General features: G+C 41.8%; 1 protein-coding gene across 8 annotated transcripts in view; it reads right to left on the bottom strand.

The window, feature by feature from the left end:
- Positions 1 to 16628, bottom strand: part of KANSL1L (KAT8 regulatory NSL complex subunit 1 like) — a 3925143-nt gene that overhangs the window by 1453972 nt on the left and 2454543 nt on the right. The window lies entirely within an intron of this gene.

A 16628-nucleotide genomic window follows, 5' to 3' on the forward strand; every position in this document is an offset into this window, starting at 1 on the left:
ACCATTTACCAATACAGAGTAAAGCATTATGGATTTCAGTTTTCTGTGGACAGACATGACTTGTCTTGGCTGTGAACATGCGTGAATTGGCCGAAACTCGTAACCAATGTGATGATGGATACTTGATGCTGGCCAAAATGCTCAGGATGATCAGGACAACCAAATGTACCAGAATACAACCAGCCAAACACTAGAACGTACTGTGAATGTTCTGTGAAAGAGCCAACCTGAGGGTGTAGAGAAACATTGACACATAGTGAAATACATCCTCGAAGATGATCCAACTACAGCACTACTGCATGAGTGGTACTGCTCAAGCCAAGGAAGAAGTTGTTTGTGAGCTTCAGTGACGTAAAAACTGATGAAGATGACATAAGAACCAGGAAAACTGAGGACTTGGGATTGATGCTGGCAGATAGAATACTGAGGAAACAGAGCACACACCAACGATCAAGCAGCACTAAATACAGTGTTGCAGAAATGTAACAAATTGATAATGGAGTAATAGAATATATGGCTGATGCAACCGAGACGCAAGTTTACCACTCAAAGAGATTTCAAGGGAAACTGGCATCAGAGATCAACCAGCTGGACTACCTGTGAAGCTCAATAAAGAGAACTTAAGAAATCAATGGCTGTTGAAAGCTAATCTGTAGTTATGTCCTGCTCAACCCATACTGGTGAAGAGGTGAGGAAAAAGGAACCACCACTTGGTCTTTAATTGATGGAGGCACAGGTCTATGCTAGATTACGTTAAGACAAATTAGGTGAGTAAAGTGTCCATTCAGAAGACAATTTGCACTAGTTTACTTTTGATTTGGAATCTATTGAAAAAGCAGAGAACATTCAGGTGAGGTTACAGGTAAACCTAAGTTGCAATGTTTGTAGTTTTCCATGTGCCAAAGTGCAGACTGCATTTAGTAAAGTAACAGTTTTACCCTATTTTACCCTATTTTAGTCTGGAAAAATACCCTTATACTGATTGCATCACTGGATTGGTTCTGCTGGCATCAAAGCAGATGCAACTTATGATTGAAAGAAACAAAGCCTGAAATTCAATGCTGTTTGTTGCCTACCAAGCACAGAATAATGTTGTAGTATCTACGTAGAGTCCGTTAAGGAGTGAGATTCATAAACTGATATATATAGATGGGAACTGTAGATTTTTCATACCTCTGTCTACTAGATGGGTGTTTTAGTATTTAGATAATACAAAGATGCCAGTTGAAGACTTTTTTTCTTAATAAACAACTTTATTGATGTTATTTCAAGAAAACAAGTCACAGTAATGGCGCTGAAAAAGACCCCGATCACATTATATACAAACAGGGTGAGAGACAATGCGATAGAGAACTCAGTACACAATGACAATTCAAGGATCGAAAAACTGCATAATCACAACAATACGGCGCCTTCACTCAAGCCCCTAAGCCACTTTCCCCAAATTTTCGCATATTTGGTCAGGCATCCATGTGCCTCATAAACAGTTGTTCTTGATAAGTGGACCAATCCACTCCAGATCTCCATTTCAACAACTTCGGTGCTTAAGTTGCCTTCTATGGGAAGAAATACCCATTTTAGCAACCAACAGGGCAGTGTCCGGAAAAGCCTTGTCTGTTAGGGAGTCAACCTTCCCATAATCTACTCCCAGTAAAACCAAAAGGGGAGACAGCTCTATTGACAGGACTAAAACATCAGAGATCTTAGCTATTATGTTCTCCCAGTACAGTGCTATAATTGGACAAGACAATATCATGTGAAAGAAATCAGCTGGGGAATGAGAATGACAGCCACAGTCAGGATTGTATCTGAACCTCGCTCGGACAACCTTTCGGGGGGTGAGATAAGTGCAGTGCTAATAGTATGTTGGGATCAATTAGAGCCTGGAGAAGACTGTGAAGACCTTGGGGCCATCAACGCATCTCGCCAATCTTCATCATCCAAAGGTCCCCTATCCAGGTCTCCCAGCGGGTTCTTAGGCCATGGAGTGTGTCTGGAGCATTGATAATCAAGGTGCTGTAATTCTGGGAGATACCCAGCTTACCCAGGGCTCCCATCCTCAATTTGGCCTCAATGGGGCAAAAATGAGGGACATTTATGCTGGGAAAACCTGTACCTGTAAAGCATGACAAATTTGCAAACATTTATAGAATTGCGTCTTCAATAAAGCATGGGTCTGTTTAAGCTCCTGAAAGGAGACTAGGTGGGATCCTGTCCAAACGTCACCCTCTAGAGTAATACCAATGGTGTCCCAGCAAGCAAACCTCTCCAGTGCCTCCACATCCCCTAAACACTTGCCATACCACAAGGGTGTCTGTTGAGTAATTGTTTTCCACCCTACTGTATGCCGCAGGGCCGCCCTCCAGCCAGGGAAGACCAGCTGAGTCACCCGAGGGACCGTTTGGGGGACAGCGCAACCGTAAAACCAGTCTAGTATTCGAGGGAAGCCCAATGTTGCGAGCTCAAATCTATAAGCAGGATCTGACCATCCTCCATTAAGCCAATCGTTGACAATCAGGAGGTGAGACTCCAGATAGTATAAGTATGGGTTGGTCATACCCAGCCCTCGGTTATCGGAAGCACGCTGACATTTCGGTCTAAAATTATGCCGTAAGAACGAAATTCATAGTTTGTCCGTTTCACTAAACCAGTGTCGAGATATAGTGTGGGGCAAGGTTTGAAAAAGATATAACAATCTAAGCGGGCAGTACCATCATCTTATGAAGTGGCAATTGTTAATCATGAACATACGAGTGGCTGCCAGAGCTGAAATGTTCGGTCCTACGTAAGAGAGTTGTGAGTGTTGAGCCCTGCGTAGTAATGGAAAGCGTTCTCGCACTCTTTATTTCTATAAAGAGCAATCTCTTGCTCTCCATCCTAAATATATTATTTTATAAAGATGGATGGGGTCGTTGGAAGAGGCGGAGTTTTAGTCTTGAAAAAAAGAGGTTGTTTTGGATAAAGCTCATTTTTTTTACATCATCACCACAATACGGTTGCTTGCTTAACACAACACAATTTAGTGCTAAGCACAAATGCTTTTAATTTCGTAAGTACATTGATGATATATTTTGCGTTGTGTCTGCACAACATTTTAATAAATGAAGACCTCGGTTTCATCTTCAAATTCCACGACCCCTAAATAAATCCGCATCCCCCTGTTGACTGGAATCTTACTCGCTTCCCATTTCTACATGTTCGATGAATAATGGCCCTCTGCCAAGTTCAAATGTACCCGTGTTCTCCGAGCGATGTATTGGGCCACTGGGGAGCCTTCTGCACTTGGACCAGGGTTGCCTATATTAACTCAGTTTCCATGAGCATTTTTGACCATCATAATATTTATCTCCTGCCTAGTTTACCTGCTGAACGTGACACCTCTCCCATTATACCTTGCATTAATATTTTTCAAAAGGACAGTGGCACAGTCCAGTCTTGCTAGTCACTGCTGGAGAGGTTGCTTCTATGCCTGCTCTCTTATTTGGCTGCTCATGTATCCGTTCAGTCATTTTCATTCTTTATGACTTTCCTTCTGGCTGTATTTATTGGAAGGGAGGAGCTCTCGTTATAAAGTAACCAGGCACAGTGCAAGGAATTACATTGCTCCAGCAATTTTTTCCAGCTCTAGTGCTCCCCCTGCACCAAAAAACACATTTAAAAAAAAAATCAGTAACGTGACTGCGTGTGGTGACCCTGAAACTAACTACTCCTCGTTGAGGGTGAGTCTACGTTAATAAGGAACAGAATGAGCGAAGTTGTCAGAAAAAGTGAAGTGAGAGACAATGAGTGAATGAATGAGAAGTGAGAAAGAGAAGCTGTGTAGGCTTAGCACTAAATATGGATTGCCATTTCTTCCACTAATAGATTTATGCACAGTTCACAGCTTCACAACGTTGTGAAGTTGGACAGTTCATACATTTTGCGCAACTTAATCATAGGAATATTTCCTGTAAAAAGAAGTTTTAGATGAAGAATTTCCGTGTTCTTTTTTTTATTGCAAATTTTCCTCGAAAAGACTTGAGGGGATTTCTCCTGAACATATTGTTGAATTTTTTTATTCATTTTTTTTTTAAAACCACTAGGTTCACAAAGTTTAATGAAAGATTTCACAAAGTGGCTGAAAGCAAAGTTATTCAAACAAAAGAGGGGGACTCCAGGGCTTTGTTAAGGGTCCAGCATAGGTGCCCTACAACAGTTATCAACAAGAAAGGTATGTTGGAGTTTTGGAGTTGGTAGGTAGGAGCATTGTTGTCCACCACACCACCACGTGTAGATAGTTTCTGAATAGTATAGGCCCTGATGAAATGTGATGGATCACTATTGACCGCTACGCATGAAACATGTTGACCACTTCACATGAGTAGAGCTGTGCTCTCTTTGACCATTGAGCCTGAGCACAGCCACTCAGCTTGTTCTTAAGCAGATGGATTACCATTTAAATAAAGGGTTTGTGTGGGACTATCCAACCTTTTTTAATATCACTCACATGCACCACATCTACACTGTTCTTTAGGGCCCTCACACCCACGTGTTGTAATTTGGCAGCGATTGGGTTAGCATTAGCAGAAGCCATCCTGTATTTAGAGGCTATCTTGTCCGTTTTTTTGATGAATCCATTTTGTACTTCTGGCAGCCATTTTGTTTGCCATGTGCTACCACGTGTATGCCATGTGCTCTGTCCTACCTTGCTGTTGTCTGCTCTTGAAATCTGCCTAGAGACAGGTTATATGTAGCCTCTTCCACTTTGCACATGCTCAGTTGAGCTTGCAGCTGTCCAAGCAGCTGCTGGGAGTCTGTACATGTCAGGATGTGTTCACCAGAATTAGCAACTGTTAGCTCCTCCCACTTGTTGACTGTACAATTTCTGTATGACCTTTTATGTACCTTAAACCTACTTCTTGTACTTGTACCGCCTTCTTTTGAGCTCCTGTTTGGGTATAAAAGGACCAAGCTCCTTCCATTCAGTGTGCTACTTCATACATTGCCGAAGGGTGTTGTGTGAATGTAGTTCCACCTCATGAGGTTAATAAACTTTGTATTTTCTATTCCAGTTTCTGTTCCAAATTCTATCCTATTGGTCTGAGGACTTGTGCAGAGAAGGGCGAACCCATTGCACTTGTAGGCCTTGCTGAGACTCACCACCACAAATTGGCGCCCAACCAGTGGGGCTCATCGGCGACTCGGATGCCCGAAGGAGTGGTTGAAACAGAGGATTGGAATTTCGCTTTGGACGATCACTGCCCGAGGAGACCCGCGTCTTGGCAACCACAGCGTTTTTCCTCTCTTTCTGATCTGACCCTCCAGGTGGTGCCGGTCCTCGACTGATATCTCTTCTGTTGATTCGGCGTGCAGTGACTATTTGGTCGATTTGAGAACTTGGCAGTTGGAATCTGGACACCAAGTGATTGGTAAGCGTTGTTATGCAACACTTGCTGTTGGTTTTGTTGCCTGCGATTGGTAAGGTCGTTTTTGCGGCGCTTGCTATGGCTTCGGAATTTGTGTTGGCCAGCTTGGATTTGTATGGGATTGATATAAGAATTGCAATTTATATAGGCAGGTAGGGCCCGATTCACAGAACTAACTTAAGACAAAATCCTAAACTTACTACCATTTTCGTATTCACAGAAGGCACTTACTCATTTTGGTATTCACAGAAGACACTTACTCGTTTTGGTATTCACAGAAGTTAGGAGTCCTAACTTTAGGAGTCCTAAATGCCTTCGGTGAATATCAAAAGTCTTAAAATTAGGATTTTTCTCAATTTAGTAATAGTAAAGTTAGGACTCCTAACTTTAGGACTCCTAAATGCCTTCTGTGAATACTGAAAGTCTTACAATTAGGATTTTTCTCAATTTAGTAATAGTAAAGTTAGGATTCCTAACTTTAGGACTCCTAAATGCCTTCTGTGAATACCGAAAGTCTTAAAATTAGGATTTTTCTCAGTTTAGGAGTCCTAAAGTTAGGACCCCTAACTTTACTACTACGTACAACAGTACCTTACGTGCTACTTTGGTTATAATACTGCATATTCTGCACTATTTTTGGCATGCCTGTTTCTAGCACACTTCGTAGGATGTGTTGCTTTTGTAGTGGTACCAATTTGAGACTCGATGAAGCACAACCGGCCCCCTTGGAGGGGACGCCTAATTGTGACATGTATATTAAATATGGTATTTCTTCTATAATGTACAGCACGTTATGGAATAAATATACTCGTAAGGATCCTGAGTTGCGTTGGCTTATGCATGGGTCATTTGATTTGCGAAAGATTCAGTATGTGGAACAACGAATGTTTAAGCGAAAAGCTAGACAAGACATGTTTGACTGTGTACAAATGTGGGAGAAAGAAGTGTATGAGCGAACCAAGCGTGAGCAAGCCTTGATTGAAAAAGAACAGAGTAAGAGCATTCATGCAAAAGCATTGGAAATGAAAAATAAAGAAATGAAAGAACTTAAAGAGAGAGAAGATAGGGAGCGTCATTTACAGGTAAATGGCCAATACGCTGTTCGTAGACCTCTTTATCCTATTCTTAATAAACCCGAAGATGATTCCCTCTTGTTAGATCGTTCTCCACCTCCGTATACTCTTCCTTCTACTCCTTATGACTCAGATGAGGACTCTCCTGCAGACCAGGAGAAAGCACTGGAAACTCGTTCTATGTTGTCCACTGACCGTGCGTCTCTGCTTAGATCTCCTGCACGTAAAGCCGCCCGTAATATTGCTCCTGAACTTTTAGATGACATGAAGGATTGTCAGGAAAGGGAGCACGTTTATTTTACAGAGGTGTTTGCCGCAGAAGTTATTGAACGGTTTAGGAGACATTTTGACGATTTGGAGCCTGTTGATATAGCAAATGATTGTAAGAAAATGCGTGATGGTCTTTTTGTCTTTTCTCTGGTCGCGGACTCAATCAGGCGTTTGGTTAAATTACGTGTTGAGACAGTCCATTTGCAAGAGGAGAAAAAGGCAGCAGACGCAGCTGCACAAACATCTCAGACCAGCGTAGCACAAGCTTCTATCTTCGGAACAGATAAGACTATGATAGTTTTTGCGAAACCTATGAGGGAAGCCGCACCTTTGTATGTTCCTCCTAAAGGAGTGGGTACAAGTGATGATAAGGCTTCTACTAATGCAAAGGGTTATTTTATTTATAATTGGGTTTACACTCCTTGGAATAGAGCGGATGTTATGGCTCTTAAATCTGCATTACCTGATCCACGAAAAAATCAAGCAGCCTTTTATGAGGAAGTTGAGGGTGCAATTAGCTCTTGTACTATGACATTACCCGATATTGACCTGTTTTTCGGTTTGATATTACCCCCCGATACGTGGAGAACTGTGCGTAAAGTTGATGATCGTGCGACTTTTGGGGCATTATGGAAAGATTTAGAACAATTAGATGAAGAAAGAGAACCCGCACAGAAACCATGTCAGTTAATATTAGATCTTCCAGCAGCTATTATAGTAAAGTTAAAAACGATTACTCCCCCTAAAAAGATAGATTGGACTGTATTAGCGTCTTGTAAGCAAAAGAAAGATGAATCGGTTTCTGACTTCTTCACACGCTTTGAAGAGGCATTCCACGATTTTAGTGGCCAGTCATTGACAGATGACACAGGAAGGCATCTGTTTGTCGATAAATATGTTGCAAACCTGTTGCCAGGAATAGCTAGTTGCCTAAAGGCCAGTGAGAGCTCATGGACTACCTCTTCTCCGGTTTCTCTTTTGACTATGGCTCAGTATTATGAAAGACAGGAGTTAGAAGCAAAGGGTAATGAGGATAAGAAGACTAAGGAGGTAAAAACGAAGGTTATGATGGCTCAGGTTTATGGTCCGCCTTCTAGAGGTAATGCTAGAGGTGGGCGTGGATCTTATGGTTCGTCTTTTCCTTCTTATGCTCATTCGAATTTGTCTGTTGACCAGTGTGAGAACTGTAGGAAATTTGGACATTAGGCTTCTGATTGTCCAGCATTGCGTGCTCAGCAGTATCCACGTGTTCGGGGACAAATGAGAAATCGTTCAGGATATTCAGGGCCTAGAGGAAGCACGGATGATTGTGCTAGGTTTGATGCTAATACACGTGGACAGGATGGGTTAAACACTTTTGATAGACGAAATCAATATCAAATGTCTGATTATGTGCCGTCTGATTTGAAAGATTCTGTTTATGCATAGGATTGCCTAGGATGGGGTAAGGAATCAGTTGAAGTTCCAGTAGATCAGAAAGGTTTCGATGTTACAGCACATGTTTTGGGTTCTACTGATCAGTTTCTGGTTGATACAGGAGCTACTCGTAGCGCCTTATCTAAACACTTGGTTCCAACGGCTCCCCTGTCTGGCTTAACTATTACATCGATAGGTTTCGATGGAACACCTTCCCTTAGCCCATTATCACAACTGCTTGCATTTCATATTGATAAATGTACTACTCAATGTCCATTTTTGCTTTCTCCGAATACACCAGATAATATTGTGGGACTTGATATGCTCAAGCATTTCAGGGCTATGATACGATGTTCTACAGAAGGAGTAAGGGTTATTTTGAATGACAACTATCCTGTAATGGAGAGATCCTGCATTGTAAAAGAGGACATTGCATTAGCTTCACTCCCCAGTACTTTGTAGGCTACTTCAGACACCGATATAGGGCAAATGGTTATTCCACCAGTGCATATAAGTGTCAAGGAGGGTGCTTCATTGCCACGATTGCCTCAATATAACATTTCACGAGAAGGTGAAGAAGCACTTATACGGATTGTTCATGATTTGATTAAAGTGGGGGTTGTGGAGGAAGTTCCTTACCAGGTCTGCAACAGTCCTATTCTTCCTATCTTGAAAAAAGATACTGACACTAGGATTTACATATTCATCATTGATTTGCGAGAAGTCAACAAGATTGTAGTAGCGCAGTACCCTGTGGTTTCAGACATAACGATATTGCTTACCCTAGTTCCTCCAACAGCAACTATATTTTCTGTGATTGACTTGAAGAATGCTTTCTTCTCGATTCCTATTCATCCTGATAGCCGATATTTGTTCGGTTTCACTTTGAATAATAAATCATACAGATTTTGTAGAATTCCTCAAGGGTACACTGAGAGTCCGAGCATTTATAGTCAAGCGTTAAAACGACAACTTGATTCCTTTGCTTTGTCTGAAGGAGTGGCTCTCATACAATATGTCGATGACATCTTATAGGCAGCAGATACGCCTGAGCAGTGTGAAAAATTTACTTTGTCTCTACTTTCTTTTCTTGCTACGCACAACCATAAAGTGTCACGGAAGAAATTGCAATATTGTAGACCGAAGGTAACCTATTTAGGTCAGCTTCTGACTAAGGAGGGCTGTGAACTCACACCAGATCGCATTCAAGCAATTTTAGATACACCAGTACCTTCTACTCAGGAAGATGTCCGTGCATTCATTGGTTTGACTTTGTTCTGTAGGCAATGGATATTAGGATTTTCACATATTGTTAAACCCCTGCTAGCGCTTTTGACTAAAGACACTCCAATGCCCCTTCCATGGACAAATGAATGCCAGGATGCTTTTCGTCAGTTACGACAAGCTCTCTGTTCGGCACCAGTGTTAGACACTCCAGATTACACAAAGGCTTTTACACTCTATGTACATGAGAAAGATGGGTGTGCATTGTCAGTTTTAGTACAGGCACACGGAGACAAGCAGCGTCCCTGTGCATATTTTTCAGCAGTTCTTGATCCTGTTGCTCGAGCATTGCCTGGGTGCTTCAGTTCAGTTGCAGCAACAGCTGTGTCCATACGTCAGAGTGAAGGGATAGTTTTGTCACATAAACTGTTGGTGCTAGTACCCCATGCAGTAGATGCGCTTTTGAATCAGACCGAGACGCAACACTTGACTAGTGCTCGTTTAACAGGATACGAGTTGACACTGTTGGCCCCTCACATTACTTTAAAGAGATGTGCGACACTGAACCTAGCTACTTTGATGCCATATCCAGCGACTCAGGCTCAGTCACAAGAATCTCACGATTGTATCTTCCTTACTGAGGAACAGACAAAGGGTCGCGTCGACTTGCAAGATACGCCCCTTTTAAATGTAGATGGGGAACTGTGGGTTGATGGGTCCTGTTTGAAGTTACCAGACGGTACGACCTCAGCTGCATATGCAATTATGACACTTAAGACAGTAGTGGAGACAGCTCGCAAACCACAGAAGTCGGCTCAAGCAGCTGAGCTAATAGCTTTAACACGAGCATGTGGTCTACTCTGGAAGGAAAGAGACTTTCTTACATCCCACGGGATGCAGATAATGCACGGAGAACTAGTGCATAATCTTTTGACTGCACTTACATATCCAAAGAAAATTGCTATTATTAAGTGTAGCTCGCACAAGAAAGTCATTGCTAAGATAGGACAAGGCAACGCCTTTGCAGATTGCGTAGCTCGTGAGACTGCGATGCAACGAAGCACTACATCCATGTACGTAGTGAAATCACAAGCTGAACGTTGGCATGATGCTAGAGAAGAAGTATTAGATATACAGAGATCTGCCTCTGTGAAAGAGCTGGAGCAATGGTCTAAAGAGGAATGTTAGACGATGAGGGCTGTTGGCGTAACAAAAAAATGGATAAGTGGAAATTGCCTGCTGCTTATTTACAGCCCATGGGTCAAATGGAACATGGGCCGGCACATGTTGGAGCTCTAGCAATAACGAAATTGCTCACACAAGTCCAGGAGCATCCAGAGATTGCCGGTACAGCTAAAAGAATAGTACAGTCCTGTTTGATCTGTTGGCAGTATAATCCTGGTAAAGGGACACAAACTCCTACAGGAGGGTTTGCTACACCGACTGCACCTTTTGAAGTTTTGCAGATGGATTACATCCAACTTGAACGCTGCAATAACTTAAAGTATTGTCATATAGATACTGCTTACCTATATACCGTGTTAAGTTAGCATGAGCTTATTAAAGTGTTTAAACGCCATTTTTCCTTTTACCTGCTTTTGCACACAACACATAATTGTTTATTTTAGCTTTCAACCTAGACACAAGTTTAACACTCAAAGAGATTTCAAGCGAAACTGGCATCAGAGATCAACCAGCTGGACTACCTGTGTAGCTCAATAAACAGAACTTAAGAAATCAATGGCTGTTGAAAGCTAGTCTGTAGTTATGTCCTGCTCAACCCATATTGGTGAAGAGGTGAGGAAAAATAAACCACCACTTGGTCTTTAATTGATAAAGGGACAGGTTTATGCTAGATTACATTTAGACAAATTAGGTGAGAGAAGTGTCCATTCAGAAGACAATTTGCACTAGTTTACTTTTGATTTGGAATCTATTGAAAAAGCAGAGAACATTCAGGTGAGGTTACAGGTAAACCTAAGAATTAACCACTAGTTTGCAATATTTGTAGTTTTCCATGTGACAAAGTGCAGACTGCATTTAGTAAAGAAGCAGTTTTACCCTATTTTATAGTCTTGAAAAATACCCTTATACTGATCGCATCACTGGATTGGTTCTGCTAGCATCAAAGCAGATGCAACCTATGATTGAAAGAAACAAAGACTGAAATTCAATGCTGTTTGTTGCCTACTAAGCACAGAATAAATTTGGTAGCATCTACTTAGAGTCCGCTAAGGATTGAGACTCATAAACTGATATATATAGATAGGAACTGTAGATTTTTCAAACCTCTGTCTACTAGATGGGTGTTTTAGAATTTAGATGATAAAAAGATGTCAGTTGAAGACTTTTTTTTCTTGATAAACAACTTCATTGATGTTATTTCAAGAAAACAAGTCACAGTAATAGCGCTAAAAAAGACCCCTATCACATCATATACAATCAGGAAGAGAGACAATGCGGTAGAGAACTCAGTACACAATGATAAATCAAGGATCGTACAAAGCGCATAATCACAATAACAATTCGGTGCCTTCACTCAAGCCCCTAGGCCACTTTCCCCAAATCTTGGCAAATCTTGGTAAGGCATCCATTTGCCTCATAAACAGTTTTTCTTGATAAGTGGACCAATCCACTCCAGATCTCCATTTCAACAACTTCGGTGCTTAAGTTGCCTACTATGGAAAGAAATGCCCATTTTAGCAACCAACAGGGCAGTGCCCGGAAAAGCCTTGTCTGTTAGGGAGTCAACCAACCCATAATCCACGCCCAGTAAAACCAAAAGGGGAGACAGCTCTATTGACAGGTCTAAAACATCAGAGATCTTAGCTATTATGTTCTCCCAGTACAGTGCTATAATTGGATAAGACAATATCATGTGAAAGAAATCAGCTGGAGAATGAGAATGGCAGCCACAGTCAGGATTGGATCTGAACCTCGCTCGGACAAGCTTTCGGGGGTGAGATAAGTGCAATGCAAATAGTATGTTTGGATCAATTAGAGCCTGGAGAAGACTGTGAAGACCTTGGGGTCCATCAACACATCTCACCAATCTTCATCATCCAAAGGCCCCCATCCAGGTCTCCCAGCGGGTTCTTAGGCCATGGAGTGTGTCTGGAACATTGATAATCAAGGTGCTGTAATTCTGGGAGACACCCAGCTTACCCAGGGCTCCCATCCTCAATTTGGCCGCAATGAGGCTAAAATGAGGAACATTTATACCGGGGGAACATGTACCTGTAAAGCATGACAAAGTTGCAAACATTTATAGAATTGTGTCTTAAATAAAGCATGGGTCTGTTTCAACTCCTGAAAGGAGACTATGTGGGATCCTGTCCAAAAGTCTCCCACTAGAGTAATACCAATGGTGTCCCAGCAAGCAAACCTCTCCAGTGCCTCCACATCCCCCAAACACTTGCCATACCACAAGGGTGTCTGTTGAGTAATTGTTTTCCACCCTACTGTATGCCGCAGGGCCGCCCTCTACCCAGGGAAGACCAGCTGAGTCACCCAAGGAACCGTTTGCGGGACAGCGCAACCGTAAAACCAGTCTAGTATTCGAGGGAAGCCCAATGTTGTGAGCTCATATCTATAAGCAGGATCTGACCATCCTCCATTAAGCCAATCGTTGACAATCAGGAGGTGAGACTCCAGATAGTATAAGTATAGGTTGGTCATACCCAGCCCTCGGTTCTCGGAAGCACGCTGACATTTCGGTCTAAAATTATGCTGTAAGAATGAAATTCACTGTGTGTCCATTTCTCTAAACCAGTGTCGAGATTAGTGTGGAGGACGGTTTGAAAAAGATATAACAATCTAAGCGGGCAGTACCATCATCTTATGAAGTGCCAATTGTTAATCATGAACGTACGAGTGGCTGCCAGAGCTGAAATGTTCCGTCCTACGTAAGAGAGTTGTGAGGGAAGAGCCCTGCGTAGTGATGGAAAGCGTTCTCACACAGTTTATTTCTATTAAGAGCAAGCTCTTGCTCTCCACCTTAAATATATTATTTTATAAAGATGGATGGGGTCGTTGGAAAAGGCGGAGTTTTAGTCTTGAAAAAAAAGAGGTTGTTTTGGATAAAGCTCATATTTATTTACATCATCACCACAATATGGTTGCTTGCTTAACATAACAACATTTAGTGCTAAGCACAAATGCTTTTAAAATCGTAAGTACATTGATGATGTATTTTGCGTTGCGCCCGCACAACATTTTAGTAAATGAAGACCTCGGTTTCATCTTCAAATTCCACTACCCCTAAATAAATCCGCCTCCCCCTGTTGACTGGAATGTGACGCGCTTCCCATTTCTACATGTTCGATGAATAATGGCCCTCTGCCAATTTCAAATGTACCCGTTTTCTCCTAGCGATGTATTGGCCCACTGGGGAGCTGTTATGTTGTTGTATCTTTAAGAGTGTCATGGACAGTGACATCACTGTTAGAATGATTTGATTCCAATTGCTGAGAATACAGTTTGCTGTAACTCCTGCTGTTGATGGTTGTCCATTAAAGCTTCTTCTACAATCTACCTGACTTTTGAACTTTTATCACTGGCGACGAGGACCTTGGCTTGATTGGGGACAAGCACTTACAACCATCAATTCCCCTACCACAAGAATTTCGTTTTGGACTTGGTTTTGCCTAAAATATTTTTGGAGCATTTTATTGGCTGTCACATTGTGGATATCAACCTGAACTGGTCTTATTTACTTAATATCAGTCTATTTGGATTTCACTCAAGGATTTAATTATTTTTCTCCTTGAATCCCTATCTGCACCTTGTTGGATTAACCTACACTCTTCTGTTGGACTGCTTAATTGGACTTCCCTTCATCTGGAAATCTTGCTGATTGTGGACGATTCTCATTGGACCACTTTGTATTTTTACTTTTCGTTTTTGGACTTTCTGGACCTTCAAAAAACGAGGTATAAGGTACTGTCCCCGCCTCACTGGCGCTTACCGTTATTCCTTGTTTGGATTTAATCGTATTGTAAACCATCGCGTGTGAGTTCTGCTGCAGATGCCATGGCGCGTGTGGTGATGCGTCTCTGTCCTCGCTCTTGCGGAGCTCTTGAACTGTGACCCCGGACAGTGTTCAAGCCACGTACAGCGTTACCACGCATATCGCGTCACCACGCATAGCGCGTCATCGCGCGAAACCGTGTAAAACGTCATCACACAGCAGCGGCCATCTTTGTTTTGTTTTGTTTTGCCTGGTCACTATGGCAACGCCGATGCGCACGGCAGCGCAATCAGTCTGACAATTCTGAGTTTGCTGCGATTTAATAATTAATCTCAAAGCGGTCATCACTGCCTCCGTAACGCCAAGGTGCAAGTGCAACAACCTTCTGTTTTAGAACACCGTTGCCAAAGTGATCATCACAGCCTCCATTACGCCGATGTGCACGGCTGCACATCAATTATTTTCCTCCACGCTGTTACACATAGTTGTGCATCAAGAGTAATTATAACGATATGTATAGTCTATTACTTTCACACTATTGTACATTTTGAGGTTTGAGTCATCCTCTGTTTCTATATTGTACTTCATTTCGGTCTACATGTTTATAATTGTTATTTACAAATCTAGGTATGTGGTAGACATTGAAGCCTATATTTTATCTCCTATTTAAGCTGATTTTTATCTTTATTAGGACATCATTAGAGTAGGTGTAATTTTTCTTCAATATGGCCACTACGTCTAGCATGTCACAACCACCTCCATTTCTTTCAGAGGAGGGTGAACCCATTCTTCCTTGGAAGAGGTGGAGAAACCTATTTGATTCGTACTTAATTGCTATTGGAGGAGAAAAATTTTCGGCTGTTAGAAAACAAGCCATCCTATTGCACAATTTAGGAGTTGAAGGCAGACACACTTACGACAGTATGGACAGCATACCTGTTGGTGGGGCTGATGGGGAACCTGCAGACATTTTTGAGATGTCTATGACTATGTTGGAGCAATATTTCGGTCCAAGGATTAATGTTGTTTTAGAGCGACATAGATTCTTTACTCGTGTCCAAGGTTCTCGTGAACGTGTGGGCACATATGTTGCGGCTCTAAAAACTCTCTCTCGAACGTGTGATTTTGGGGATTTATCTGAATCTCTAGTTAGAGATCAACTCGTTCGATGCACAAACAGTTCTAGGGTTCAAGAGAAGTTATTGTCCAAGAATCCTACATTGACGGAAGCTTTAGACATTGTGGAGGGTATGGAAAATACCTCTACATGGGTAAAGGAAATAAGGAAAAATAAAGAGGATGATAGTCACACTGTCTGTGATAGTAAAAAGAAAGTTTCTGACTCTGTACATATGTTGGAAGAAGATGAACTGTTTGGTGAATATCACGAAGAAGTAGCTAAAGTCAGTGTAAGTTCTAAGAGCAAACCTATCCAAAAGACTTTTGCCCAGAAAAACACTCTTGATAATCGCCCTTCTTCGTCCAAAGAGTCTACCTTCTCTAAAGAGCGTGCCTCTCGCCAACAACGTCCTATAAGTAACCAAAAGATGCGTTGTTTCAGATGTGGGAGTTTCTCTCATTCCTCTAATTTTCCCCATTGTTTCGCTAGAAATAGCATCTGCAATAACTGTGGTATCAAAGCACACTATGCACGTGTATGTAGATCTGGAAAAAAGAGAGAAGTTAGTGAACCAACCTCTGATATTGTACGCACACTTGTAGTGTCCAATGTTAGTGATGCGATAGTCGACACAGAACGCAATTCTGTGCCAACCTCTGACATTGTACGTACACTTGTGGTGTCCAATGTTAATGATGTGATGGTCGACACAGAACGTATTTTTATGCCATTTTGTGATGTGAAAATTGACAAATTTGTATTTAAACTCATGGCAGACTCTGGGTCTCCTTTTACGTTAATTGGTAACAAGATTTGGGATGAAGTGGTTGGGCTGGAAAATGTTCAATTATTACCTTCTGACATCTCTCCCCTTAGCTACAATAAGTCAAGAATAGAGATCTTAGGATATATTGTGGCCAACATTTCTTTTAGTGGTATGTGTATATTTGGGAAAGTTTATGTAGCTGTCAGAGGTGATAATCTCCTGGGATGGCGACATCAACATGATTTAGGGATTATTCTTAATCCGGGAGCTGAAGATCCAAAAAATCAAGTCATGCTGATGAAAGATTTTCTTTCCAGTTATCTTCATTCCCAGATAGATCTTGTGTGTGAATCTAGTAAATATTTTGATGATTATTCTAATGTTT

Source organism: Lissotriton helveticus, chromosome 3_1, assembly GCF_964261635.1.
Source record: "Lissotriton helveticus chromosome 3_1, aLisHel1.1, whole genome shotgun sequence".
NCBI lineage: Eukaryota > Metazoa > Chordata > Amphibia > Caudata > Salamandridae > Lissotriton > Lissotriton helveticus.